Raw genomic sequence first — 27,173 nt, 5'->3', positions numbered from 1 at the left:
TTATTGAGTTTTTTTCGCGTATTAAAGATCTTTGCGGTGCTTATATAGAATGGTTATCGGGTTTGTTTAACAAAGCGCATTTTTTCCAATAAAAGCGGCGTATGCAGTCTATCTGTCAAAAAACAATGGCGGCGTCCAGAGAGCGTCCCTAAAAAACTGCAAAGCGTCCAAAAACACGCTTTTAACATATTGTACGCAAAGTGAGCCAAAGTTAAATGTTTAGAAAGACATTATAGAAAAGATCTTATACGATGTTGTATGTTCAGTTGCCGACACAGTCAGAAAAGCTAAACAAAAACGCGACACGACGGGTCCAAACTTAAACACAAAAAAAACATTGAACGAGTGGAAGGGACAAGTCCCATGGCTAATCGTTGAAAAGATTGAAAGGGAGACCCGTTTTAATTGTAAAATATGTAAAAATTCATCTAAGGCATGCAATCTAAGCACAGTTTGGGCATATGAAGGTATTTGAAAAATAAAATTGTATAATACTGAAAAGACACTGTTGAACTCGTATAAATAAAGTTGCTAGTATGTTTATTTTGAATTTTTTTGCATGAAAATAACTAGGGATGGCAAAATTATTCTAATAATCGAATATTTCATTGAGTGGTCAGCATTCGAATAATAAAAATGATATTCGCATATTCGCATTTTTTTCCAAACGTAATTTCACCAATATTTAATGACCTGCCAACCGCGTACTAAAAAGCAACCGACATCACTTGGGAGTAACATGTTTGACGTGATGTTCTTCGTGTCAAACTGATAACGCGGCCCGTATCAGTGTTGATTGCGCAATGCAATATACACGCTCTAAGAAAGGCCCCGACTGTTGTTTGCCAATGGGGTGCCAATTAACGGTTTCAATTGACTGGCGAATAATAATTAAGTTTTGTGATCACAGTATGTACAGCCATTAAAATGTGTGAATTACTCAAATCGCGCAATGCAATATACTTACTATAAGAAAGGGCCCGAACTGTTGTTTGTCAATTAGGTACCAATTAAAGGCTTCAATTTACTTGCGAATAATAATTTAGTTTTTGTGATCACAGTTTGAACAGACATTTAAATATGTGAATCACTCAAAAGTAACAGATGATATAAATTTAACAATCATCAAGGAATCATAATTCAAATCTGAAAATGCCACCAGCCCCTTCTGCAGTATGGAATACTTTACACGGTCTGTGGATAAGAAGACCGCAATGTGTAATGTGTGTAAACTAAACTTAGTTTTACATATGCGCGGTCTGCTACAAATCTGGATTACCGGAATAAACCCCCTTCGGAAGAAACCCCCTTCCCTAAAAACGGCATAGCGGAAGAAACCCCCTTTCACATTTTGCATACGCAGAAGAAACCCCCTCGCTAGTTTTGCATAGGCGGAACAAACCCCCTTCGAGTTTTCAGACAGGCGGAATAAACCCCCTTCGTGTTTTCAGAGAGGCGGAATAAACCCCCTTCCTAAGTGTTAAGTCTTTCCCGCAGAGGTAGTAAAATCCTGACTCGAACGATTCCCCAATACATCCGTTTCAACCCGACACTATTACTGCATCCTTGCTACTTTTCAAGTTTATATTCATTTCCCGATAATCCCGTTTATAACATTTTTAAAGCACTTTCTGGTTAACATTAACGATAAAAGCTCTCAATAATTTCTTAACACAAACCTTGCCATTTTTAGCTCATCTATTTTTTGAAAAAAATTATGAGCTATTGTCATCACCTTGGCGTCGGCGTCTGCGTCGGCGTTGGCGTCCGGTTAAGTTTTGCGTTTAGGTCCACTTTTCTTAGAAAGTATCAATGCTATTGCATTCAAACTTGGTACACTTACTTTCTATCATGAGGGGACTGGGCAGGCAAAGTTAGATAACTCTGGCGTGCATTTTGACAGAATTATGTGCCCTTTTTATACTTAGAAAATTGAAAATTTTGGTTAAGTTTTATGTTTATGTCCATTTTATTCCTTAAGTATCAAAGCTATTGCTTTCATACTTGCAACACTTACTAACTATCATAAGGGGACTGTGCAGGCAAAGTAATGTAACTCTGACTGGCATTTTGACAGAATTATGTGCCCTTGTTATACTTAGAAAATTGAAAATTTGTTTAAGTTTTGTGTTTAGATCCACTTTATTCCTACAGTATCAAAGCTATTGCTTTCATACTTGCAACACTTATTAACTATCATAAGGGGACTGTGCAGGCAAAGTTATGTAACTCTGACTGGCATTTGGACAGAATTATGGGCCCTTTAAACTTAGAAAATTGAAAATTTGGTTAAGTTTTGTGTTTTGGTCCACTTTACCCCTAAAGTATCAAAGATATTGCTTTCATACTTGGAACACTCGCAAACTATCATAAGGGTACAGTAAAAGGACAAGTTGCATAACTCTGGTTGTCATTTTTACGGAATTATGGCCCTTTTTTTACTTAGTAACTTTGAATATATGGTTAAATTTTGTGGTTCGATCCACTTTACTTCTGAAGTATCAAGGCTATTGCTTTCAAACTTCAAATACTTTCATGCTATCATGAGGTTACTGTACCTGGAAAGTTGAATTTTACCTTGACCTTTGAATGACCTTGACTCTCGAGGTCAAATTATTAAATTTTGCTAAAATTGCCATAACTTCTTTATTTATAATTAGATTTGATTGATACTTTGACAAAACTACTCTTACCTGACATACCACTATAGACTCCACCCAAACCATCCCCCATGCCCTTACCCCCTCCTCCTCCCCGAATTCCCCCCCCCCTCGAATCCCCCCCCCTCCTATTTTTTTTTTATCATCTCACAAATGACCACCACACCCTCACACTATACCCCCCCCACCCCACCCCCCCCCCAATTTTTTTTTAAACGGTTAAAAAAACCCAATATTGTTTTTATTATTTTATGTTTGAAATACCGTCCAACCATCGCACCCAAGAATCTCCCTTACCCCCCTCCCCTCCCCCCACCCGAATCCCCCTCCTAATTTTTTTTTTTTTTTTTTTTAAGATCATCTCACAAATGACCACCACACACCCTCACACTATACCCCACCCCACCCCCCCCCCCCCTAATTTTATTTTTTTATTTTTTTTGAAACGGTTAAAAACACAAATATTTATTTTTATTATTTTATATTTGAAATACCGTTCAACCATCGCACCTCCCCCCCCCCCCCCCCCCCCCCCCGCGAATTTTATATATTTTTCGCATTTTTGGAAAATAATGTAATATGTCCACACACCCACACTATACACCCCTCTTCCCTCCTCCTTTGTGATTGAAAATGAGAGTCCCTTCACCTTTAAAAAGAAAATAGATGAGCGGTCTGCACCCGCAAGGCGTTGCTCTTGTTTCTCTTGTATCAAATAAATTTCGGCATCAGTGACTATTTATAGACTTGACGAAATATTCTCTCCGAACATACATCAATCCCCTGACTAGTTGTGTGCTTGTTACAACGCTCAATACACCCACGCTTTCTATGCTGCATAATTTTCGCGCCCTTTTTATTGAGAAAAAGAGTCAACACAAAATAGAATTTACAATGCAAAAATATTTCAATGTTGCGGTAACATTTACACTCGGAAGTGTGTTTCGTATTAAAAACGCGTTAACACCAACTTAGGGAGTGTGTTTCGGATTTACAGTAAAGAAATGTACCGGCCGTTTGTTCACAAGTTGTTAATGAAGTTGTTAATGATACACACTAAATATTCAAACTGTGAAACTCAAATATCGTTATCGTGATAATTGAATGAAGGTGCGAAAATCTGATTAAAGGAATGTACCTGCCATTTGTTCACACAAGCTGTGAAGAATTAATGAAGATGGTAATAAAACGAATAATGTATGAATGGGTGAAAGAATTATTATTGAAGGATAAAATAGACAAAAATAGAATGAAATATATTAACATTTATTTACAAAGATCAAGCAAGCATATACTAGAAAACATTAAACAAATTGTCGTTGCAAAAAAGGACACGCATTTAATGATAAAACAGGCATATATTTACATCTATTTACAAAGATCTCAAACAAGCATATATTATATTAAAAAGCAATAAACAATTTGTTGTTGAAAAAAGACAAACATTTATTAACGATAAACAGGCATATATTTACATTTATTTACAAAGATCAAATCATTCCCTAGAATCACACAATTATAGCCGAATGCTAATGTATTTAAAAAAACTGTACATAACTTCACACGAGCCGCAAAGGCGCCGATCATGACACAACTTCTCATCATTATCTACAATAGCCGGTGCATTAAAGGACCTTTTATATAATTAAATGAAGGTGCGAAAATCTTTTTCCTAACTGTTATGTGCTGAGTAAAGAGGTGTACCGGCCGTATGTTTACAAGTTGTTAATGATGAGATGCTCGTGTGAATTTGTCTTGCAATCGTTCAGTGAGATTATACCATTTTATATGCGTTAACTTGTACTAGATTGATAAAAATAACAAAAACACAAAATTAGCGCCCAGAGCCGTTAGTGAGGAAGATATTTCGTACATATTTATAATAACCGAAGCATTCGTCTTTAAAAAAAAAATTGAATCATGCTTCCCGGGAACTTTCTGAAAATGAAAGTGAATTTCTGTATACAATTACCGTGCGTTTGAATGTAACTAAATCGTCTGGAAGGGGGTTTGTACCGCTATGGAAGTTTTTTTTTTCCGCCTATGCAAAACTAGCGAGGGGGTTTCTTCCGCCTATGCAAAACTAGCGAGGGGGTTTCTTCCGCGTATGCAAACTATGAAAGGGGGTTTCTTCCGCCCTGCCGTTTTTAGCGAAGGGGTTTCTTCCGGAAGGGGTTTCTTCCGTACACCACAAATCTGTGGAATCATAAAAAAAAAAATTCTATGACACAATGTTTTTCATTCTATTTGTTCCCGATCACAGTATCGGTCATAGTATTAGTCGACAGCGATACAATTATTCGATAGCAACGTTAATAAACAGCCTCGTATTTAGCAAACGGATATAACATACAAACCAATGGAAATTAACACATAACAAGGTAAAATCAATCCAGCCGTTTTATGCGAATATTCGAATATTCGATTGAATGAATTTGCGAACATTCGAATACCGATATTGGTATTCGATGCCATCCCTAAAAATAACCATTATTATTTATTTTTAGGTCATTAAGAAAAAATAAGTATTATTTTCCAAAACTTAGTAGTAACGTTAAAAATAAAATTTCAGAGTTGAGAATTCTTTTTGAAAATCTGGTAGTAATTTAAGAATTTCACAAAACCTTATCTGGAGCTCTGTCTGACTGGCATTTTGACAGAATTATGTGCCCTTTTTATACTTAATAAATTGAAAATTTGGTAAAGTTTTGTGTTTAGGTCCACTTTAATTATAGGCCCTTTATACTTAGAAAATTGAAAATTTGGTTAAGTTTTATGTTTTGGTCCACTTTATCCTTAAAGTATCATAGATATTGCTTTCATACTTGGAACACTCGCAAACTATCATAAGGGTACAGTAAAAGGACAAGTTACATAACTCTGGTTGTCATTTTTATGGAATTATGGCCCTTTTTTGACTTAGTAACTTTGAATATATGGTTAAATTTTGTGTTTCGATCCACTTTACTACTAAAGTATCAAGGCTATTGCTTTCAAACTTCAAATACTTTCACGCTATCATGAGGTTACTGTACCTGGCAAGTTGAATTTTACCTTGACCTTTGAATGACCTTGACTCTCAAGGTAAAATTATTCAATTTTGCTAAAATTGCCATAACTTCTTTATTTATGATTAGATTTGATTGATACTTTGACAAAACTACTCTTACCTCGAGGGCTGCCCGCAAGACTGTCTTAACTGTCTTTTTTGAAATTTTACAGGAGAAGCAAAAAACATCACATTTTCTCCATTCTTATTGTTAACAACAAAATACTTCACATTTTATTACAGAATGGAGAAACAGACATATTTCACATAATAAAAAACATATATCTTAAAAAATAAAATAACTTTGTAGAATTAATTGACTTACTACACTCTTGCGCTGAAATTGGACATGTTCGGGATTTTGAATTCCCTGCAATACTGTAGTAAGTCAAGTTACTACAGTATTGCAGGAAATATTAATTGTAAGCAATACTTTTTTTCTCTGCAATACAAAAGTAAGGGTTCTAGAAATAACATTAACATTCTTAAAAAGGGATTTTTTTTATTTTTTTACTTTTTCAACACATGTTACTCTAAAAATTTGCATATTTGCATATATTTGGCATTTGGTGTGATAAATTTAACAAAGTTGAATGGTATTGTCAATATTTTTATAAAATTCCCTGATCCAAGTACATAAACATGGAAAATACTGCAAATTGATTATCATTAACCTTATTATCTTAATAGATAGGCAAAAACATTTCATATCTTAAATATTTCATGATTTGCTTCATTTTGTATTATAAAATCAGAAGTTTCCAGTAATTTCAATAATTCAGTGCACACATTAGATAGAACTTAAACTGATAAAATAACAATAGTAACTGACAGCCGGCAAATCTTTTGTAAAATAATTTTTCATTTTTTGTTAATGTCAGAAAATATAACATTTATTACTCCATTTTAATATTATATACTTATTAACTGATGTAGTTCTCAGAGATTCTGTAAGAACTAAAACCTATATTTTTTGACTATGTCAGACATACCTGATCAAGTTAAACAATAATTAAGAAATAACAATAAAACTCATTTCTGAACAATGTTTAAAGCATTATTCAAATTAGAATAATAATGTCTAATGTATGTAGCATTTATATAACAAGACATTGTTCTTGTCAATAAGTATAGTTGACAACTATAACAACAAGTATAGTTGACAGGTCTGTAGATACAAATCAACAGCACTTATGCAAATTCATGATTGTATTCTAGTTTATTGTTATCCATTAAAACATACTGGTGAATAATTGTTAGTATTATTCATACATTAACGTCAGTATCATTCTGTATAATATTGCCATGCTAAAATATGACAGATTTGAGTTACTGGTGGGGTAACAATAGATAATTATCAAATACACCTTTAGACAACCATAAGGCCAACCAGAAAACACGTGCAGTAGGCCCCATGACGGCTGCTGATCAGGAAGTCAGCAAAATGGACACGAGTGGTGAGGTCATCCCGACCACCGGCCACGTGGTTCCGGTTGATAGCACCGCAGTAACCAACCGTGACGTGTCTAGTTATTGGAATCCCCCCGGCAACAGCCAGCAGGAGTTGTCCAGCTATGGAAGCACCACGGCAACCACCCGAGAGGTGTCTGGTTATCTGAATCCTCTGGTAACAGCCAGCAGTATTTGTCTAGCTATGGAAGCACCGCAGTATTCAAAGGAGAGGTGTCTAGATATCAGAATCCCACTGGTAACATCCAGCAGGAGTTGTCCAGCTATGGTAGCACTGCGGAAACCAACCGTGAGGTATCTAGTTGTTAGAATCCCCCTGGTAACAGCCAGCAGGAGTTTTCCAGCTATGGTAGCACCGTGGTAACCAACCGTGAGGTGTCTATTTATCGGAATCACACTGGTAACAGCCAACAGCAGTTGTCCAGCTATGATAGCACCGCGGTTACTAACCGTGAGATGTCTAGTTATCAGAATCCCACTTGTTACAGCCAGCAGGAGTTGTCCAGCTATGATAGCACCACAGTAAACAGCCGTTAGGTGTCTAGTTATCGGAATCCCATTGGTAACAGCCAGCAGGAGTTGTTCAGCTTTGATAGCACCGCAGTAAACAGCTGTGAGGTGTCTAGTTATCGGAATCCCACTGGAAACAGCCAGCAGGAGTTGACCAGCTATGATAGCAGTTTGTAAAGCCTTTGTTCCCCAAGCGTCTGTTGTTGCAGCCGGACCATGTGGTGGTAACAGGCATGCTGATACTGTTTGATGTTGCTGATGTCGCATCAAGCGTCCTCGTCTCGCTCAAGTCGCTAGAGGCCCCTTCCACGGCCCATTTGTCAGGTACGCACCAGAGCACGGTTGACGGTCAAGAAGTGCAGCCGATATCCAGTGAAACTCCCATGGAGGCGACGCACCCCCACCCTGTCCCAACAATCTACCTGTTCTGAGTAACACCCCTACCCAGTGGGATCGGGATGTCCTGACAAGGCTGCCAAATAGCGGGCTATATGATGTGAGGAGCAATTGGTTTGTATTTAAAGTAGCGATGGCATCGAATACCTATATCGGCATTCGAATACTCGCACATCCATTCAATAGAATATTCTAAAATTCGCATTAAACAGTTGGAATGTATAACCTTCTGTTTTCAGCAATGTATAACAGGGACGTATCCAAATTGTTTGTATAAGTCCCTGGTAATAACCATTTGCCGATTACTTAGAAGGTTGTTGCTTTTTTTATCTTTGATATAGAGTAATCTTATCGGTGCGAACTGAATATATGACTGACACTCAAATGGGACACAAATAAAAGGATAAAAACAAGATGTGTTTGTGAAACACAATGTCCCCCTATATGATGTTTGACCTTGAAGGATGACCTTGACCTTGACCTTTCACCACTCGAAATGTGCAGCTCCTTGAGATACACATGCATGCCATATATTAAGTTGCTATCTTCGATATTGCAAAAGTATTTATAAAATAAGCGATTTGGGCCACATATATCTGACCTCTGACCTTGAAGGATGACCTTGACCTTTCACCACTCAAAATGTGCAGCTCCATGAGATACACATGCATGCCAAATATCAAGTTGCTATCTTCAATATTGCAAAAGTATTCATAAAATGAGCGATTTTGGCCACATATATTTGACCTCTGACCTTGAAGGATGACCTTGACCTTTCACCACTCAAAATGTGCAGCTTCATGAGATACACATGCATGCCAAATATGAAGTTGCTATCTTCAATATAGCAAAAGTTATTACAAAATGTTTAAGTTGGCGCAAACAGACCAACAGACCAACGGACCAACAGACCAACAGACAGACAGGGCAAAAACAATATGTCCCCCACTATTATAGTGGGGGACATAACAAGTCATAGAATTGTAATCATTTACATTTGAATTTTCCATAAATTTAATAATGGGGATAACATGTCTGTGTGTATAAAAAGTATCATTTCAAAGGGTAATGCAAAATTCATCGCAAATAATTTTAGCAATGACTGCATGTTTTTTGTTTAAACCCACATTTATATCATTTGTCAACTTTGACTACTTAAAACATTTAATGACTGTTCAAACTGTGATCACATCATTTTCACTATAATTGTTCGCTAGTCATTTTAAGGCCCTAATTGGCAGCAAATTGACAAACAAGTTGACGCCCTTTCTTTGGGTGTGTATATTGCACAATTGAAGCTGATATGAGCACTTTATCAGTTTGACACGACAAGCGTCTTATCAAACATGTTAATCCCTTTTGATTTCGGTTGACAATTAGTTGTAATTGTTGTTATAATTAATAAGCAACTTGAGGGTAATTAATTAAAAAACACAAAATCGATTGAAATAGTAAACTTGCGAATACTCGAATGATAACTCTGCCATTGGAATACTGACGATTCAATCGAATATTCTATTCGATTATTCAAATAGTTTTGCCATCCCTACTTTAAAGCAAAACTTAAGTGGTACGCCAAGATAAATGGCTGGTTGGAAGTGATAGGCTGACTGTCTGGGCTGGTGCCTCACGGGTTACAAAGGCGGTTGACTTTTAGGCATTGCTCACTGAATGGAGAGGGACGGTACCTTACGATGAGCTTATTCAGCGGCTGCAGGAGTGCTTTGGCGCCAGGGAGCTACCCGTCACTGTGGAGGGGTTCCATGTTGCCCATCAGGAAGTAGGTCCCTAGACGATCGGGCGCTAACGCTGTCAACCACTGCGTTTCGTGATATGCCCTACACATACGCCGCTAAGCAGGCAGTGGCGAAGTGTTTTCAGGGTTTGCTTGACAAGGAGGTCGGCAAGCATGTAAGCCTGCAGTTACCCATATCGATGGTGGATGCAATGCACCATAGGATGAAAATATATAGCCATCTTCAGTCCGCTTGCGCAGTGGCTCCAATGGATCCCCAAGAGGATGAGCAAGAAGAATCGAGGTGGGTTCACGAGGTGAAAAAGGCACCCACTCCAGATGTGGTCAGTGGCACGGCGGTCGACAAATTAACCCAGGTGGTTGAGCAGCTGCTGGATGCTGTGGAGCTATTGTCCAACTCTTTTGGAAGTTTGGGTGTTGATCCTTGTGACGACCTATGAACGTGGTCCTGGTCCTAATGCTTTCAAAATTGGAGCCAGAAACAGGCGAAACAATGGTTACCATATTGGGAACCAAGGTTCAAATTTCCTTAGGGATCGAAGTGAGATGAAATAGCTCCAATTGGGGAGAGTATCCTCGGCGGGACATATCATGTCTTACGTGTGGTGGTTTGAGACATTTCTAGCATACTTGTGTGACCAATTAATATTTTTATATGTGCAAAAGAACCAATGCTTTTATACCTGCACAATTGATAATTTCAGATTAAGTAAAGCTTAAATCTCCTGACATACCACAATAGACTCCACCCAAACCATCCCCCGTGCCCTCCCCCCCCCGAATCCCTCTCCCCCTATTTTTTTTTTTTTTAAATCATCTCACAAATGACCACCACACCCTCACACTATACCCCCCCCCACCCCGCCCCCCCCCCCCAATTGTTTTTTTTGAAACGGTTAAAAAACACAAATATTTATTTTTATTATTTTATGTTTGAAATACCGTTCAACCATCGCACCCAAAAATCCCCCCCCCCACCCCCCTCGAATCCCCCCTTATTTTTTTATTTTTTTTTATTTTTAAGATCATCTCACAAATGACCACCACACCCTCACACTATACCCCCCCCCCCCCCACCCCACCCCTCCAATTTTATATTTTTTTATGAAACTGTTAAAAAACACAAATATTTATTTTTATTAATTTATGTTTGAAATACCGTCCAACCATTGCACCCAAGAATCCCCCCCCCCCAACCCACCCACCCCCAACCCCCCCCCCCCACCCCGATTTTTTTTTTTTTTTTTTTGCATTCTTTTCCAGCATTTTTGGAAGATAATGTAATAAATGTCCACACCCCACACTATACACCCCTCTTCACTCCACCCCTCCCTCCTTTGTGATTGAAAATGAGAGTCTCTTCACCTTTAAAAAGAAAATAGATGAGCGGTCTGCACCCGCAAGGCGGTGCTCTTGTTTATAGTTTGTCCTCCATTGGGAAAGTACCTTTTACTTTAGAAAGAATGAAAAAAAAATGCTGTACATATGTATGGGGTCATTGTGTAAAGTCTTTGACCGAATTCCATAACTCTGATAAGGAATTTAGCAGAATTATGCCCCTTTTTGTACTTTAAAATTTAAGTTAACTTTTTATGCAATACTCCATATCTCTACATGTGTATGTCGACTACAGATATAGAAAATGGAAATAAAACTATACATATTTGAACATTGGAAATAAGCATTCATTGTCCAAAACCAATTTATATGACCAGCTTTTTATTACGTTTATGTCCCCTTTTGTACTTATAAAATTACGGTTCAGATTTACTAAAGAATTTGTGGGTCAAGTGCCTGGCCTAAATGTAGATGTTTACATTCTCACTTATTATCCCAACTTACATGTACACACAGTGATCATGTCATGACTTTTACAAATACTCATACATTTAGCACACTCAGGAGTGTTTTTGAGTCCGTTTTGGTAAGGTCATTCATTTGATGTCAAAGAATTGTTGACAATTAATTTATTATTAATATTTATTTTTTTACTTTCAAGCAATAATTTGTTCATCACAGAATGCTAGGAATAAATGTATAATATTGTGACTTGTATTATACAACATATATATCAACAATATATTATAGGGTTGTTTTGAAAACATTTAGTGTGTCCTGTTTTTTGTGTTTTTGAACAGTAAAGATGAAGTCTTAATGTTTTTGTGATAGGGTGACAGATAGCCTTAGTTAGGTATGTACACTTGGTGAATTTAGCATGGTGAATCTGTGCAGATAAGCTCATTTATTCATTTGAATCAATTACTGTGAAGATGTTTTGCATTTGCGTGTCTAGTCAAGGCTATCCCAATGAGTCAGGACTTCATCTTGCTTTGGGCGAGAGTTTTCCGGTCTGCCCCAACTGGATTCGTAAGAAAATTAACTCAAACATGACCAATATTATAAAAGTGATAAACTGTAGTACAAGTTACACAGACTTTTATTGCATTCAAATCTAAATCATGATTAAACATAATGACTTTATACATGTATTTGCATTATTATATTTAAAAAATGTTCCTTTTAATTAATATAGCATTTTTGTAGTGATCAAATTATTATTTAATAATATTGTTTATGCTAATTCTGCTGTATCAGAAAATTTAAATTAAAAAATTGAGTCTCAGTGAATGCCTCATTTTAGACTTCTAATTTAATGAATGATTGATTTACAATAAAGTACAATGTCATGTATTTGTACTAATGTATATTTATCAGATTGAAGTACACACTGACTTCCTGTAAAAATTGGTTCATTGTGAGATGGGATTACGCCAGGGTTTTTTATCTGATTTTGGCGAAAGGGCCTGGCCTTTTTTGAGGGGAAAAAAAATTGTGCGAAATGCCGGATTTTTTGGGGAAAAATCACGCGAAGTACCGGATTTTGGGGAAAATAAGGAAAGTCTTAAATAATCAATTCAACATATTTTGCTGTTTTTAAAACAAATTCAAGGCAACAGATAATTTAATTATATTTTCTACACTGGATCAGGTTAACTTAATATTGATTTAAAGTTAAAAAAAAAATTTTTTTTTTTTTTTAGGGGAAAAAAAATGAAGTCTGGGGGAAAATTTACCTGCTGAGGGGGAAAAAAAATCCGAGGGGAAAGGGCCGATTTTCGACGGGTCCCAAAGAAGGAAAAAAAACCTGGATTACGCTGAGATGTTTGTTTATTGCATGAATTCATTTAACTATCTGTCAGTGTTTGACACTAATAATCTGAGTAAGGAGTCCTTGGTAAGGAGTCCAAGGACTCCTAACTTTTGAAATTTAGGAGTCCGTACAGATTTCAAGGAGTCCAACAATTAAGACACTTTTATAGCATATTTTTTGGCCATTAACACATGTAAATTCATAAAATGTTAAATTTTTATTGCATGTTTGCTTTTAGATCAAAGTTGTAAGTGACTGCTGTTCAATATTTGTTATATCTCCTTGCAAAATATTTAACGGATTCCAGTAATAGTTAAGTTAATCATTTACTTAATCATTGTAAGATTTCAACAAATACTATTTTTTATTATGCATTATGATTGCTTGTTTAACCTCAACATTAGGGTTAAAAACATTATCGGAGCCTTCTGTTTTGTTAGTTGTCATAGTTACTAAATCACAGCGTAAGGGTGTAACAACCCTATATTTCTCATTGCTTTATATATATTTTTTATAATACATGTATTTCCAAAAACGTGGAAATTGGGAAACACAATATAATTCTAATTGTATTGTAATTTCATCATTGGGTTTTTACACCATGAAAACATGTTTAGACAATATTTTTCATGCAAAGCACAATTTCCACGAGGATTACACCCTGTTGCCATCATCAGTCTCTTAAGTAACTTGCTACCATTTAATCGTGGAGGAGTCAACAATTTAATCATGGAGGAGTACACGGTAGGAACTGATTAGTGTGGTTGGTATGACAATGCCTACAAACTGCAATAAACAACTGAAATCATTGATTGATACTGACACGGGTCATTCACGCTCAAATGATTCACAGCCGGTCCGATCTTCAGTACCTTGTTGCCACAAAACGTATCATGTGTAAAAAAAATCAGGTCTGTGATGAGTTTTATAGTAATGAGAAACTGTTTGGCGAAGCTAATTTACAACAGAAAAAATATCAGGGGAAAAAAACGGCCACGATCGTTTCATAGTTTGCATGTTCCCCCTATTACTACACGCACTGACAGTGACAGGGAACTAAAATAAATAATTTTGGATTCTTTTGTTTTTGTCAATGTGTTTAAGCATAATGATTTGTGGCAAATGTTTCGGATCCACAAAAGTTAGGACATTCAGATCTTGCGAAACAAATAAGGAAATCAACTGATTTTTTTTAATTCAGAGATGATTTTAAAGGAGTCCGACGGACTCCCCTGACACATAAACAAGGAGTCCAAGTCTCATTTTAAGGAGTCTCGGACTCCCGCACTCACGTTAGTGTCGAACGCTGTCTGTGTGTATTTCTGAGTTTATGATATCCTTTCCGAGCCAGAGGCGACATTATGTGTGGAACGTGAGTGTGCCCTGGCACTCCTACCTAATTAACTAAGACTCACAAAAGTTGGAACGAATTTTTAATTATAGCTGCAATTTCCAGCTAATTCGTTGTTACTGTAAGTTATTCAATTTTTGTTTGGTCTTGTGTTATGAGGGGAAGCCGGAGTACCCGGAGGAAAACCCACTTGTCCGGTATGGTGACCACCAACCAAACTCACATGCTTCCGGGAAAAGGCATTGAACCACTACGCAAATAAGTACCTGTATAAAAAATAAAAAAAACTACACAAAAATTAATAGTATAAACTTGGCAAAATATATATGGTTTTCACATTGGAAATTTTTATAAAATTTTATTTACCACATGTCTGAGGTAACCACATTGAGTTGGTGTCACTAACATTATTTTCATTTCCTTACATGTTTAAGGGTGCAGGCAAGCCTGTAATATTTAAACCAAACTGAATATGTTAACCATATTGACAATTTAAATTTACAGCAGTGTACATGTATAAAAGGCAATTGCCAATATATTATAATAAAAATTGCAATAATATTATTATTGCATTCAGATTGATGTAAAGCCTGCATATAAACTATGAACATAGTTGGCAGATAAAGTGTTGACTTGAATACCAAGTTAGTCTTAGCTGCAAATTAAGGCTCCCTGCATGCCAAATGTGTGCTAGTTTTTGGTCAGTCAGTTAAAAAAAAGTTATAATAATTTTGTATGTTATGGGGAAGTGAGCATTTACAACACAGTGAATCAAAGTTTGACTTTAAAGTTCACATGAGCACTTGATGATATATAGGTATGATGATGATTAAGAAACACTCAACCTCTTTGTCAACTTGCTCTGTGAACATAAAGTTGTTGACCTTATACATATTATAAGTTCATAATTATGAAGCTGCCTTGTTCAAAAAGGATCGTTATGGGTTTTCCCAAGAAAAGTAAAATGAAACTCCTCAGTTATTGTTTAAGGATGAATTTTCATTCATCTAAAATGTCAAAGTTAACATTATCATGTGCGTTTGTAAAATCTGAAACAAATATCTCATGATCTTTTGTATAAAAGAGTTAAAATCTAAACATGTTATGATCAAGTGGGATGATTGGATTATATTGCAGACAAATATAGCCCTTTCTCCATCAGAGGCGAAGTGAAAATGGCTTTTGCAACCAGCATAAACTGAGAACAGCCTGCGAGTATATCGCAGTCTTCAGGTTTTATGCTGTTTGCTGCTCATCACTATCTAAGGGTTGGAAATGAAGCCTTTAAATTAATACTTGAAGCTAATAAAAAAGATCTTTAATTAAAATTAACTTTTTAAGTGACTACAAATGTGCGAAATACGTATCTATGTGGTTAAGGGATTGTGCATATTTCACAAACTTTTCTATTAAGAATGTGTTCTTAATTTCTTTTAAAGTTTCCCTAGTATGGAAAATGCATAGGGTTTAGTGTGGATTAATAATATATGATCGAATTACAGCAGTTTTCCATTGAACCCTTAACATCTAAATTTTTACTTTCCTGTTGGGTTCTATTTTTTCAAGTGTATCAATGACTCTAAGAAGTCATGAACTTTTCTTAAGAATGTGTTCTTAATTTCTTTAAGGGTTTCCCTAGTATGCAAAATACATAGGGTTTAGAGTGGAGCAATAATACCTGATAGAAACAAAAGCAGTTTTTCATTAAACCCATTACATCTACAGTAAATTATTAGTTTCCTGTTTGTTTTTATTTTTTCAAGGGTATCAATGAGTTGCCTATAAGAAGTCATGAGTAGTTCCAACATAAAGTAAGGGAAATGTACTAAGCAATTTACATATAAACGGTTAAGAAACTTTAAAGCCTTTCCTAAAAATGAAAACAACATAGACTTTGTTCAAAGCTAGTCATTTCTAGATTGAGTTTTAAACTGAGAACTTTTGTACCATGACATTCATGTTATAAGAAGTAGTTTAACATATATCACCAGGGCCCTCAATCTGTCAAATTCACAGCCGAAATTCGGCCACATTCCCCCACCTGAAAAGTATACTTTTTTCCCCTTTTGGCGGGAAAAATTCCCCCTAAAAAAAAAAACTTTTTTTTTTTTTAATAGATATATGTGTCTCATGATTATTATATCTCAATTCTTTTTTAATTTAATCTCGTCAAATAAACTTAATTATGAAAAAAGCAATGAATAAAGTGCAAACATGTACAAATGTAATAATTAGAGAGTAAGTAAAAATTTCCCCAAAAAGGGAAACGGCGCGAAAATTCCCCCTGCTATGGGTAGCGACCTGCTTCCCCTAAAATGGATTGAAGGCCCTGATCACAATTGCATTTTATTATAATGTACATGTACTTGTACTATTATATTAATATATAACCAATTAAGAAGTATCAGCCGTAGTATTAACAATTGTATGGTTTGAATGCTTAGAATATCACAAGTTTATCGGTACCTGACACGCTTTAAACATTAAGAACTTGTACTCAATGTGAAGAAAACATCCACATTAAAGTTCAAATATGTTCAGAACTATTATTAATGAGCTTCGCCAGGGAAAACTTGGCTTACTGCCTGTGCATGAAAAGCCGTCTCAAATTAGCCTGTACAGTCTGCACAGGCGAGACAGAGACAACACTTTTGTCCGAAACTGGATTTTGAATAAGAAGATACTTTCTCTAAACAAACAATTCATAAATTATAAAAGCTGAAAGTGTTGTCCCTCATTTACATGTGCCCAGTTTTTCTAGTGTGAGGGTAAAAAAAATTTTTTTCTGCTTTCAGACTGTGTTTGGACCATGTTTGTGTCGCCATCAACCACTGAACGCTATCGTAGGAGGATGCTCCATCCTTTCTTTATGGATCTTTGTGCCAAAACAGTGGACCTGCATATTGACAAGACCCAGACATTCATAGCTTAATAGTTATTTATTCTTATTCCTGGTTCTTTATTCGTAAAGCTCCGCAGGGTGATCATAAAGTGGAACATTCAAAACAAATTGTCTATGGTAAATCCTCAGATTTGTGTTTACCAAACAGTAACATGTGCAACCTTTGAGCAATATGTACTATTTTAAGGCTCGTTGTTGTAAAAAAGCAAGAGAATCTTGTCATTTTATGAATTACAGTACAAATTTCTTATTTTAGGTGTGTGACTACAGATTCAGTGAATGAACATGAATTTGAGCATTTGACAAGGGAAGTAATCCAGTACAAAATTAGTGATGAACCCAAATGGGATTTAGTCCCCTTGCTTTTGCTTTTTTGAGCCTTTGTCCTTTGGTAAATGTTTGTGATTTGTACTGAAATTCATGTTATGAAACGTATTATCTTCATTGAAACATTCTTTACTGAAGTTAACATTTTTTGATAAAGAAACATAGTTTGTAATAAATTAAACAAATAAAGAATGTGCAATTATTACAGTAAATTACATATACCTGGTATGAATCATTGAAATATTATTCTAATTATAACAGTAAATTACATATACCTGATATGAATCATTGAAATATTATTCTAGTTTTGTGCATAGTAGCTTATTGTAGAAGTCATGCTAACATGTTTTGGTTTAATCATTCCTAGCACGTTTACCGTAATTCACATACATTTTTATGGCTGATGTGCATAATTCATTATCAAAATTAACTTTAAATGGTTTGTATTTGTCCACAATATGCGCATTTAATCCCGTTAGCGTTTCCAATCACCAAAATCACCATTGCCCACAGCGCACTTAGCATAACGTTAAATATATTGAATTAATGTGTGAAATGTAACACTTTATAGTTATGTTAGATAGATAACCTCGCTGTTGCATGTAGCTTAATAGAAATAAAATACTGTACCAGTACTTGTGATTCTAATTAAATTTTTTCATGAAGGAAAATAAGAATGAACATTTGCCTACTGTCAGACAGTCACAGGACTAAATGGTTTTCTTTGCACACTTCAAAACTATTGTCATGGTCTCAATCTGCTGTGGTTTCATTACAGAACTTTACATGCAAATTATTGCATGACAATCCTTATTAATAACTGGCAAACATTGTTGAATTGGGTATATTGTATATAAGATTCCACATGCGAAAATGGTTCTTAGGCCATAAACCAGAATATCTCAAGACCAGCCTGCGCATCCACTCAGCATGGTCAGGAGCTATGCTGTCTGCTTATGACTTTATAGAGAACATGTTGCTCCTGACTGGGCTGCTCAGGCTTGTTTTGGGCTACGCTGGTTGCATATGGTATAAGAAGCATTTTCACATCACTTAGGTCAAATCATGTAGGAAATGAATTTTGACAATTATAATTCTTAGACATAATCAACACTTTGGAACAGTTATTATTCAACTGTGTGCTTAATTTGTGGTATTGCATATACCTTCTCTAAAATAGAGAATGCTAAGTCTCTTTCTAGTTCATAATAAAGAACACCAAAGATCAATACTGTTATTTATTCACAGCAGTTAAACTGCAAATAGTTTTAATTTATTTAAATGAAACTTACATTTTTGGGGGTGGGAAGGAGAAGGGCGCTTATGAACGTAACAAAAGCATATGTGTTTAAAAATAATGTACTTACAGCCTTTTTGCTGTAAAGACATTGTAAAGATTTATTATTTTGTTAGATTCTTTTTGTTAATACCGTTGATAGTTATATACATCATTTCGTTTCGAGCCAGTTTTAAGGTTTTCTATATGCAGAACAGCACTTATAACTGAACACCTGCAAACTTGTGATAAAATGTGCGATTTCCAAGAAACTATTTCAACTTTAAAATGTAGCCATAAATTGTATGACACATTTTTGTATAGCATTCACTATTTAGATTAAAGTGCTCTAAACATAAAAGGAAAATATACAGAGCGGGGGCATCCATTAGTTACACTGATATATTGCTGTTAATTGTTTTTATCATAAACAGTAAAACTGTGTATTAAATGAAATAAAATTGTACATAAAGGCTATTAAATAAGTCATTCAATAAATTATAATGTTTATTGAAAGTTTAATATTTTATCACAAAAAGTGCGTAAGTGTTTGGTTCTTAAGTTTTGTTCTGTATAACTTGCAATAATGTATATATAAGTGTGAATATACATGGAGTGATTACATGTAGGAGATGCATGCACATGTATAGGGTAATTTAATGGCTAGATGTTTCACAATTGTAAAATTATTTTATTCAAACTGTGTTTTTAACATTGGTGTAAGATTTATAGTTTTTTTACCATGCTGTATTATATTAAATATGACCTTTTTTCTGTAACTTAACATGTAAGGACAGCAGGTTTATTCCATACATAAAGTTGCCAGTAGTTTTAAATGGTTGTACACGTACTTAAGAAAGTGATCACAAATTCATGTTGTCCATTTTCAGCTCACCTGAGCACAAGGTACTGATTGTGAGCAATTGTGGTCAAAGTGTGTTTGAAGTCTGTCATCAAGTGTAGTGTGTTGTCAACTTTTAGTCGATTAGATTTTTTATCCAATCTTGATAACACTTGCTCAGAATGTTTATCTTGACAATATCAAGGACAAGATATGATCTGGGTCTCATGCGTCCAAATAGTCGGTATATGCATCAAAAAACTGGGTCACCAGGTTAAATCCTACAAAAACCTGGTCATCACTCTAGAGTTCATAATAACAACTCAATATTGAAGAAACATTGCCAGAAAGTTTTTCTTGATAATATCAAGACTGAGTTTTAATCTTGGACATGTGCATATACAAATCTAGGTCACTAGGTCAAGTTTCGATAATTGGTTTACCTCAACCTCAAGTGAGCGTTTCAGGCCCTCAAGTTACAGGAAGTTACTTCATCACAGTGCCCTTTTGTAACTGGTCTGAAGCAATTCAATTGGAACATTTTTCTTCACACATGCAAAATGTTTGGTGATGAAAAATTATTTTTAATTGCATGTATATAAGCAAAAATCCTGCATTTGTGTTCAAGTGTGTGTGTGTTTTTTACATGTTTTTGCACTAGTTGCACTGGTGCAAATGTGCAATCATGTTTCATGTATGTTTTCAATTTTGAACACAAGTGAGTGTATATGGTTTACATTCCCATTGAACAAATAAGCTGAATATAAGTATAACCTGTTAACAACTTAAACTAACGATGTTGTATTACAAGTACATGCAAATGGAAATATGTTTGCCATGTGTATAAATGCTAAGAAAATGGTGTCATTAATCCCTCAACTGATGTATAAGATATAGTTCATGATATGTTATGTTATATTAAATTGTAAGATTTGGTTGTTAAGCACTCACAGACAATCTTATAAAATATGAGTGTTAGAAATTAATTAGTACAGCTAAGGGTCATGAGGAGAAAAGCACTTTTCAGAAGTTACTATACACTAAAGTCTGCACTATCTGCTCTAGAAATGTTTGGTTATTCTTGCTTAGAATCTGGAATATATATTGTACATCTCTATATCAATGTTAAGGACCCAAATAACTGTAATATTTTGGAAATGCTTGGCTAATATTTTTGTTGAGCACCATTGCATACAGCTTGATATGACAGTCACTATGGTTAATTTCATCTTCTTTGTCATATTAAATTGACTGTTAAACATTTCATTATGTTTCATGTTTTGATATCATATATTGCCAGCAATGTTAGGTAACTTATCAAGATTATCTTAAGCATTATTTGTTATGTTAATTATGATATTTCTAAATATATTGCATATTCTAAACATATACATTTATAGAATTATGTATATATCAATTTATTTACAATTTAAAGGAAATAAAATCAGAGGCCATTTGTCATTCTGTTTTCAAAAGTCACTGATTGCTGTTGTCTGGGTAAGACATTTAAATACATATGAACCGTGCTCTGTGAAAAGAGGGTTTAATGCATGTGCGTTAGGTGTCGTCCCAGATTAGCCTGTGTAGTCCCACAGGCTTATCACGGACAACACTTTCCCCACTAACTGGATTTCTACTAAGAAGAGACTTTCTTTAAACAGATATTATCATAAAAGCGGAAAGTGTCGTCCCTGGTTAGCCTGTGCAGATTGTACAGGCTAATCTGGGATGACACTTTACGCACATGAATTAAACCCCTTTTTCCCAGAGCACAGCCCATATTCATATGGAGTAATTTCTCTAATTTTTTATTTCACAATTTTAAAGTGCATCATCAGTATTATAAAAAGCAAGATGCATGTGTGCCCATTACATGTGTGTGCTCAGGGCTTTTTTCCTTCTTTAGCAATGGCCTTATAAAGGCCCTTTCCCCCAAGAAAAAGGCCAGCACTTTCCTCAAATAGAATTTCTATAAAATAATGCAATTTTCCCCAAATTTCAAGCTTACTTTGGAAAATATTTTCCCCTTTCTCAGTTTTTTCGATATTTTTTTCCCAAAATGGAAGGCAAGGCCCTATTCCCCAAATCAAGAAAAAAGCCCTGGACTGCTGTCTCAAATAATATGAGCCATGCTGTGGGAAACCAGGGCTTAAAGCATTTTATGACATTTGACACAGGCATTGAGCTTAGTGTTCCAAGAGTGAGGTATATATGTATATTTCTAGTGATGTACAATTTAATGATGGTTAAGTGTTGGAACACACAAATTATTTAGTTATCAAGTCTACATTTGTTACATGTAGGATTAATGAAGTACTTCTGTTTGCAATTACTCAGATTCAACTGTTTTCAACTTGCCATTAAAATCAATGGATCTCCAGGATTCTTGTGTTTTCTGTCCTGGGTGTAAAGATATTCAAATGGTAATAAGCATTCAAGTTCAACCAATTTACAAAGCCTGTTCGTTTTTGTCTGTTTACAAAAATACAAAGTTTTTTCGCCAACTATTTCCTGTAAAATGTATTAACTAGTCTACTGCATGGTATATTATTGTTATCAAAGTACTCAGATATGTCTTCCAATACATGTAATTGAAATCTTATCAGAACTGATATATTAATATACCTTAAATGTGTTTGTTTGTTGTGTTAAGATCTCTAATTGAGAAAAGTTTATTAAATACAAGTTAATTTGTATTTTATCTAGTTAGTTTTTTACAATTTTTAAAATGTATTTGGTGGTATGGATTTACCATAGCTTCTGATTATGTCAACAGTCTCGACATCTATTTTGATGAGTATTTATTTTCAAGTCATTTTCATGTATTATTTGTATTTTATAAATGTTGATAGTTAATGTACATGATTGTATGCCTTACCATGATTGATGCATCTGGTTATACTGTGTTACCTTTGCAGTATAGTATTTATGAAACGCGTATTTGTTGTATTCAACATTTATATGGTACATTGTCTGGAGTTATTGCTTTTCAGTTAGTTAATTGATGTCTAATATCTAGAATCATGGACTTAATCTTATCGTTTTGAATTTGAAAATTTCCTTATCATCCCATTTTAGCGATCATCTAAGATTTCTGAATTTTCTCTCTGGTCCTTACACAATTTTAAAATTGTTTTAGAGTGCATTGTGTACAGAGTGTGTCTGGATGTTGTAATTGCCCGTATCCGTTAATGCCTTAAGTGTATAACTATTTCTTTCAGTAATCACCAGAATTATAGAAAAGTAGGTTGTTCTGTGGTTATTCCTTTGTCATATTATATAAATTTGTAATTTACCAATTTATTGTAATATTTTTGTATTTCAGTTGTATAACATTATAGAATAAAATCTTTCAAACTTTAGAAGTCTGTTTCATATCGGTTTGCAAGTTGTTCGCCATGTTTGCAACTTATTTGACATTCATTGATTACACCTGGTGATTGGAATACTTTTATAACGGACGACACTTCGATCACAGAGAACAACAAAAGCTTTGTGCTTTTTAGCTCACCTGTCACGAAGTGACATGGTGAGATTATGTGACCTTGTGATGTCCGGCGTCCATTGTAGTGCATGCGTGTGTGCCTGTGTCTGTCAACAATTTGATTGTGTAGACAGTAGTGGTCAGAGTTTTCATCCAATCTTTATGATATTTGGTCAGAATGATTATCTTGATAAAATCTGGGTTGGGATTGTATTTGGGTCATCTGGGGTTAAAAACTAGGTCACTAGGTCAAATAATAGAAAAACCTTGTGTAGACAATAGAGGTCACAGTTTTCATCCAAACTTTATGAAATTTGGTCAGAATGTTTATCTTGATGAAATCTGGGTTGGGATTGTATTTGGGTCATCTGGGGTCTAAAACTAGGTCACTAGGTCAAATAATAGAAAAACCTTGTAAAAACCTTGAGTAGACAATAGAGGCCACAGTTTTCATCCAATCTTTATGAAATTTGGTCAGAATGTTTGTCTTTATGAAATCTGGGTTGGGATTGTATTTGGGTCATCTGGGGTCAAAAACTAGGTCACTAGGTCAAATAATAGAAAAACCTTGTGTAGACAATAGAGGTCACAGTTTTTATCCAATCTTTATGAAATTTGGTCAGAATGTTTATCTTGATGAAATCTGGGTTGGGATTGTATTTGGGTCATCTGGGGTCAAAAACTAGGTCACTAGGTCAAATAATAGAAAAACCTTGTGTAGACAATAGAAGTCACAGTTTTCATCCAATCTTAATGAAATTTGGTCAGAATATTTATCTTGATGAAATCTGGGTAGGGATCGTATTTGGGCCATCTGGGTTCAAAAACTAGGTCATTAGGTCAAATAATAGAAAAACCTTGTGCAGACAATAGAGGTCATAGTTTTCATCTGATCTTAATGAGATATGGTCAGAATGTTTATCCTGATAATAACTGATTTTGAATCGTAACAGGGCTCTCGCTGCAGTTCGCCAGATTCGCCATTGGCCAAAATTTAGCAAATTCAGCGAATAAAATAATAATGATTTTTTTCCTGACAAATGCCGTCCCAGATAATAAACTCTTTCAGCTGTAGACTGTGCTTCAATACATTGCGGTGTTATTGACCTGAAAAATTGATATGCAGTCGGCATTAACACCTTCAGAACCGGTCATCGAGACAAAGGAAAATGACTGGTATGAAAACAAAACAATGGTGTAATCATACATCTTAATTACATCTGATTTAAGATTAAAGATTGCTGCCAATTTCAATTAATTTGAGTAAAAGCCGTCGGCAAATTATTAACTTAGTCACACAATGAACGTAAGTAAAGAAGTTGATAATTGATTTTAATTTTGAGAAGTTCGTAATGTTTGTAATGATTAAAGGCTAAATGTGTCACAATTGTGAATGACGATAGATGAACGGGTATAAAACCCTTGACATTTTTCGGCAAAAGTGTCGGAAATTGTGACTGCCATTATGGCGACCATAGGCAATAAGCGTCCTTTGGACTCTGACGAATCTAATGACATGGTCTAAAAAATCAAATCTGATATTAGATCATTCAAAGATGTTTGGCTTTCGGAATTCAATTTGTTAGACCATAATGCAAAATCAAAATCGATGTATTGCAAGATATGCATACAGTTTCAAAAATCAAATTCATTCACTGGGTGTAGTATGTTGAAAAAAGACAACATTTCAAAACACGAACAAATCAAAAGGTAATAAAAAAGAATGACAATCAATATTAAAATGAATATTCATGAACAATTTTTATATTATTAATAATATATTAAAAATAACAATAATATTTTGTAATGTTCATAATAAAAATATATATTGACACTTTTCAAAATGAGCTTTTTGTTTTGAAATTTAGCATATTTTTTTATTTTTATTTCAGATCACAAAGAGGCCTCACAAGCTTGAAGTCTGAAAACATCAATGACAAATGCGCAGGCTGCAGCAATATCCAAAAGTGAAGCCGCTGTAGTGTCGGCTATGACTAATGTGTACTTTGCTGCACAAGATACTCTCGCATCATCGCTGGTTCCAGACCTGAACAGATTGTGTGTCTTGCAGGTAAAAAAAAAAAAGAAAAATAAATAAAAATTTGATTTGTTTTAAATTGATTGATAAAATTTGATTTTGTTTAAGTTTTCTACAAATATTGAGCAAAATATACTTGAAATCATAAATTATATTTTCAGGATGCAAATTTGTATTAATATATTTTCAGGGTGAAACCCAGCTCAATGACCTTCGAGTTGACAGCCACACGTCATATGAACACAGCTCCAGTATGTCAGAATTTCAAAACTGTATGGCAGACGTTCTGAAGAGTGATCATCTCCAGAAGATACAGACATCATGCAAGTACAGTATCATGAGCGATGAGAGTACAGACATTTCAGTAAAGCAAAATTTAGTGACCTATGTTAGACTTTTGGAAACTGATGAGTTTGGAATGGCTGAACTTCAAAGAGCAAATGCAGAGAACATATATGAGAATGTAGTTAATTTGCTTGGTAGAAAGGGAATTGACATTCAACATCTCTCAGAAATTCTATTAAAATTGAAAACTTGGAGAACTTGTTGATTTTGTCCATAGAGAGCCCACCAATGGAAAAGTTTGATTTCAAACTGCTTTCAAGATTTGGGCTGGATTGAAGTTGAGGCGGATTATGGCCTTCTGCTAAAATGTATGTTCAGGATATCATGTGCTCATGTAATGTAACTTTATCATGTGCTTATTTTATGAACATGTGCTTGAGTTATGATGTGTGTATATCTATAAATGTTTTGTTGTACTGTTGTTTTTTTAGCTCACCTGATTGCTCAGGTGAGCTTTTGTGACCGGTCTTTATCCGTCGTATGTCCGTCTGTTAACATTTGCTCGTTAACACTCTAGAGGCCACATTTCTTGTCCCATCTTCATGAAACTTGGTCAGAAGCTTTGTCCCAATGAAATCTCGGCCGAGTTTGAAACTGTGTTGGGCCGGATAACACTAGGTCACTAGGTCAAAAAAAAGAAAAACCTTGTAAACACTGCAAAAGTCACATTTCATGCCCAATCTTCATGTAACTTTGTCAAAATGTTTGTCTTAATGATATCTTGGTTGAGTTCAAAAGTGGTTCCGATCCGTTGAAAAACATGGCCGCCAGTGGGCGGGGCAGTTTTATTTATTTGGCTATAGAGAAACCTTGTAAACACTCTAGAAGTCACAATTTTTGCACAATCATCATGAAAGTTTGTCAAAACATTGGTTCAATTGATGTCCCAGATGAGTTCGAAAATGGTCGAGATTGGTGAAAAAACATGGCCGCCAGTAGGCGGGGCATTTTTCTCTATATGTATATAGTGAAAACATGTGAACACAGTAGAAGTCACATTTTTGGCCCCCAATTTTCATTAAATTTGCTCAGAACATTTGTTTCCTTGATACAAGAGTTCAGTTCAAAATGTTTCCGGTCAGTTGAATAACATTGCTGCTGGAAGGGGGGCAGTATTCTCATTATGCCCCCCCCCCCCCTTTCGAAGAAGAGGGGGTATATTGTTTTGCTTATGACGGTCCGTCAGTCCATCAGATGGTTACCGGATGATAACTCAAGAGCACTTATGCCAAGGATCATGAAACTTCATAGGTACATTGATCATGACTCGCAGATGACCCCTATTGATTTTCAGGTCACTAGGTCAAAGGTCAAGGTCAAGATGACCCGAAATAGTAAAATGGTTTCCGGATGATAACTCAAGAACACTTATGCCTAGGATCATGAAACTTTATAGATACATTGATCATGACTTGCAGATGACCCCTATTGATTTTCAGGTCGTAAGGTCAAAGGTCAAGGTCATGGTGACCCAAAGCAGTAAAATGGTTTCCGGATGATAACTCAAGAACGCTTATGCTTAGGATCATGAAACTTCATGGATACATCGATCATGACTCGCAGATAACCCTTATTGATTTTCAGGTCACTAGGTCAAAGGTCAAGGTCACGATGACC

The 27,173-nt window shown here is 35.2% G+C and overlaps 1 protein-coding gene across 1 annotated transcript in view; it reads left to right on the top strand.

The window, feature by feature from the left end:
• LOC127847571 (ras-related protein Rap-2c-like) overlaps positions 1–23,054 on the top strand; it is a 46,770-nt gene extending 23,716 nt beyond the window's left edge. The window contains exon 3 of the mRNA XM_052379583.1: positions 17,139–23,054. The gene's annotated coding sequence lies outside the window, so the exon portion shown is untranslated. The remainder of the gene's footprint in view (positions 1–17,138) is intronic.
• The last annotated feature ends 4,119 nt before the right edge of the window (positions 23,055–27,173 follow it).

This window comes from Dreissena polymorpha, chromosome 10, assembly GCF_020536995.1.
Source record: "Dreissena polymorpha isolate Duluth1 chromosome 10, UMN_Dpol_1.0, whole genome shotgun sequence".
Lineage (NCBI taxonomy): Eukaryota > Metazoa > Mollusca > Bivalvia > Myida > Dreissenidae > Dreissena > Dreissena polymorpha.
The sequence above is the reverse complement of the archived record's forward strand: the minus strand, read 5'-3'. Positions and strand labels throughout refer to the sequence as shown.